This window comes from Monopterus albus, unplaced genomic scaffold (assembly GCF_001952655.1).
Source record: "Monopterus albus unplaced genomic scaffold, M_albus_1.0 scaffold129.1, whole genome shotgun sequence".
NCBI classification, from domain to species: Eukaryota; Metazoa; Chordata; class Actinopteri; order Synbranchiformes; family Synbranchidae; genus Monopterus; species Monopterus albus.
In genome coordinates this window covers 7,675-12,435 of record NW_018128009.1, presented here as the reverse complement: position 1 = coordinate 12,435, position 4,761 = coordinate 7,675, and positions in this window count along the sequence as shown.

Sequence of the window (4,761 nt, the reverse complement as noted above, 5' to 3'; positions counted from 1 at the left end):
ACTCATAAATACACCAAAACCAAGTTTTTTAAGACTTTTAGATTTTCTTAAATCACAGAAAAGGATTTTGATTTGCAAATTAATGCTCTATATGAAATATGTAGGGTTTTACTTCTTGCAAACATGGCTTATTCTAATGTTGATCTATAGAACAGTGTTTCCTGGCTGTTGTGGCATATCAGCGTTTCAAGAAAAGCTGTGTTTCTGACTCATTGGTCTTGCAACAAGCTGTGTATTTCTGTCATCTTTAAGCAGTTAAATCAAAATGATGTTCTCCTGTTTGAACAGTTTTAGAACTTAAAAATGTAAAACTACCCACTATTTCAAATTTAAAAAAGTCCTAATTTGTGTAGCAGAACATATTTAATTCGTTTGTCTAATCTTGTTATTAGGCTTGCAACCCCTCAGTTTTATCATGTGGTTCTCAAAGATTATGAACTGCTGAGATAGAAGCCCCCAGAGCTGTAACCTCACTTTGCAAACTGAAGATTCCCTCCTTCCCTCTGGAATGTTTGCATTTGGGAATTGGGGAGATGACATCAAGCAGACACTGGGGGATAACTGCAGATTATGTGCACTTACTGTATCACAGATAGATATCTGTTTAGCCAGACTTGCCATTATTGTAGACAGACTGAATCAGAGACAGAAGCCCCTATTTTTTTGTGCTGCCTTTGTGCACCAAGACAGACTTAAAGCGTTTTATTATCGCCCTGCTGCTATTCAGTAGGTATATTACCTCACCTGTATTTAGTTCATAGCAGAATGTGAGCCCTTTGTTTGTTTGTGTTCTATTATTTGGTCTCAATTTTTAAGATTCTAGCTATTTAAAGGGACAGGTTATATTTTTGAATCTTTACTGTTAACACGTTAATGGTTTTTTTCTCCTTTTTTTCTAGATTACAAACGATGTGCAAGATTGCTAACACGATTAGCAATGAGTCCACTCTGCATGCAGTCGTAGATATTGTGAGTAAAAGTGTTGTCCTCTTCTTAGGTGGGGGTTCACACAGTCATTTGTCTGGAATCATGACATGTACAGTATATTACAACATTTAATTATCTAGTTGAGAAAATGCAGGATTTGTGATACTGTCAGAAATTCTAGATCCTGCTGTAAGAGGGATACATCAAGAATTTGGGAAGAAGTTATAGTGACAAAACTTATTATATTCCCTCTCAATTATTTATGTACTATTTACTATATTACGTTTAGCTCTGTACAACGCTGTGTGCTCAGTGTGCTCTTCCATTGATCATTCACTGAATAAAGACCGTATAGTAGTTGGTCAGTAGTTCTATCACAGCATCTGCAGTGTAGTGTAACCATGGTAACGCTTTTGATTATGGGCTACTCGACTGATTATTTTTACAATTAATCAACTTCATAATATTGTGAAACATTTGCATCGCAGTTTTCTAGAGTCAGCAATAATATTTTCAAATGTTTTGTTATTATACACCAGAGAAAAGTTTAACATCTGCATGTTGGAGAAGTTGGAACCAGAGAATACTGACCATTGTGTTTACTAGATCAGATTAAAATTGCTGATGGCTATTGTTATTTTGACTGACTAATTGATTAATCACCTATATCAGCTCTACAGTTACTCTGTCAACTGCATTATGCCAGCTTTTGGGAAAAAAACTTTTTTTTTCTCATTCATGAATGGATGTTTGGCCAGATGTGCAGGTGGATGTCTACTGCTAACTGGTATCCATGGATAAAAAGACACATTTGATGGTTAATAGTTTCTTTATACTCACTGAAATATTACAAATACTATATATATAAATGCTAATTTGTCCAAAAAAAAAAAAAAAATCACTGTATCAGTGTTTTGAAAAAAATGGCAGTGTGATTAAGTCTCAAATGGAAATGAGTTTTCCTGTACCGGTGATTTGCATTAGGAATATCTTTTAGTGAAAACCCACTCAGTGCCGTGCCGTCATGAAAATGTCAAACTGACACTCCTACAGATTTTTGTAAAAATTGATTTTCTTTTTTTTAGTGGACCAGTTGTTACTGCCAAAAGCACTTCTACATGTCCCTTACACTATGCTTACACACACCAAACCCAAACATAGCCATTCTCAAGACAAATGAAAAACTCGGACCATCGTCAGTGGAATAATTTGAGCGCAGTCATAGTCATCCTTTTGTTAAGGTGATCTTCCATGACAGCAGGTCTGTCGTCTTGTCCTAAATCGAAAATGGGTAAAAGCGTACGCTCTCGGTGAACGCAATTAGATGGTAAGTGATTACTGCAAAAGAGTTCATCTACACAAGTGGTCATTTCAGTTCATTTGAGTTTTTCGTGGTATAGGCCTTCTGGTGATTAGAAAATTGAGGAGGCTGACACATTATCAGGTATTCAGCTGCTGAAGTGAATCAGATAATAATCCTGTCCACACGGTTCTGAGAAATCTGACGAATGTATACCACAATCAAGAGGCTTTTGAAGCGATGTTATGGTAGTTATCGTTTAGTCATCCTCAGTATTTCTGAATGGGTTTAGCATTGGGGAATGGCCAGTAATGACCCTCCTTAGAGACGGACAACACGACTTCCTCAGCAAGGCTAAGATGTCAAGATGTGTCTTCTGGACACAATAAGTTTTCTCTAAAATGCAGCTTTAAATCATGCAGACACCTCAGATATTTAACTCTAATTAAGGTTTTTGCTTTTTAATTGTTTTTCAGGTCCCAAAATAATGGAAGAAGGATCAGTGTGTTGCCAAGCAAGTGCCTTCAAATCCACAGCGGTGAACATTGTTGTGTTTCTGTTTTTGTTGCCATTACTGAAAATGCGGATGGACATGCTGATTGGTTATTTTTTAATTGATTTGTTATTTTAATGTCTCAACTCAACACAACTCAGCTTTATTTATATAGCGCTTTACCAGAGCACAGCTGACCAAAGCACTTAACATATCATTCAAATATAAAAACAACACATAAAATGCTATAAACAATAATATAGACACTAACACTACAGACAGAGTCTCATTCCTGGCCAAACGCCAATGAATACAAGTATGTCTTCAGATAAGACTTAAAAGTAGACCGGGAGGGGGCCTGCCTAATATAAAGCGGCAAGGCATTCCACAGTTTTGGACCTACCACAGCAAAGGCTCTATCCCCCCTAGTTTTCCGCCTGGCCCTCGGTGCCTCCAGAAGAAGCTGATCTGCTGATCTGAGGCACCGCGACGGGTTATACGGACGTAAAAGTTCCACTAGATAAGATGGTGCCAGCCCATTTAAGGATTTATAAACAAATAAAACAAATGTATCTGTATGTATCATATATTTGTAAGAACATTTTAATTTAAAATTAAATACACCTATTTATTGAAAGGGTATTTATGTAATAATTTCACATTCATTCAAAATGATGGCCAGTTTGGTTAGCAAATTTGTATCTGATGGAGAGGAGCTTTTCTTTTTATCTCTATTACTCTGATATATTTTGAAACTGCTCTGAAAGATTTGCCATGCTTTGTTATTGTCTTCATTACATTTTATTTGGCACTTCAGTAACTGCTGACAGTGACAACATATGGAAGTGATAATGCACTGCAGTACTGAACAATAAAGAATATTTAAGCACAGCATATTTTGCTATTATTGGGGAAAAGGGGAAATATAAAGAGGCAGGGAGAGTGTACTTATTATTGAAAAATGCCAACTATGTTTTTTACATTTGGTGGTCCCAACATTTATCCCCATTGCCACAGTACTAGGAAAAGTACACAAAGTCCACTGTTCAGTGTCATTTTAATTTGTTAAAAATACTGAACAAAACTGAGTTTCATTATGGACTTGCTGCAGAGGGATTTTTTTCCTTCTCTGTCTGGCTTGAACAACTTTTAAAGATTTTAGGCATGATGTAGTCTCCTGTCCCTGCTCCTTTCAGCAGGGGTTACCATTACTGAACGCTCTCTTCCAACCGCAGGTCACTGCAAAATTGCATTGCAAATTTTTGTTTGTCATTCACGCACTCAACTGTCAGATATACTGGACTCTTGGAATCAACAGAACAAAATATACCATAAGACCAGCAAAAGTTTGAACTCCTTAAGTAATGACATGTGTAAGACAATTTGAAAGTTTGTAGTTTACCTAAATTGCAATCATTGAATATAAGTGAATTACCCTGTTGTGTTTTGGAAGGCTCGGTAAATTGTTTTGTCAAGAGTCTCTTGTACAGCTGACAAATGCAGTTGAGGGAACATGACTCTTTTAACCAAATGTGTTCCTGATCGTCGTAATCTGGTGAACGAAGCATGCCTGGTATTACAGACCTCAGGCTTCAGCCCACTTGTTACATGCTTGGGTGAAATGGTTGAATTTTGATAAAAAAGGCAAGCATACTATGCAGCTTGAGTTGTATTTGTGCTAGACATGAATTCTCTCAAAAGATCTTGTCTTTTAGGCTTTGTAACTGGAAAACAGCAAACACTAAGAATTTAAAGAGTAAAACAACCAATGCTGCCATTTCATCATAGTGACTTTCTAATGGTAAAGGGATCAGAGCTCCCATGTAATGGATCAGTGTATAACTATAACACGTTTAAAACACCATCCTTAATCGAGTGCTATACAGTTCATCACCAAAATGCACAGGACCCAACATTCTTCTTCTTGTCATGTTGTATCATCTTGTGCTATGTGCCTGGGGAATAGTTCCAGTGACAATGAATAGTTACAGCTGTAGTGAAATAAATAGTGAGCCATACACACACAGACTCTGTTCTGAAG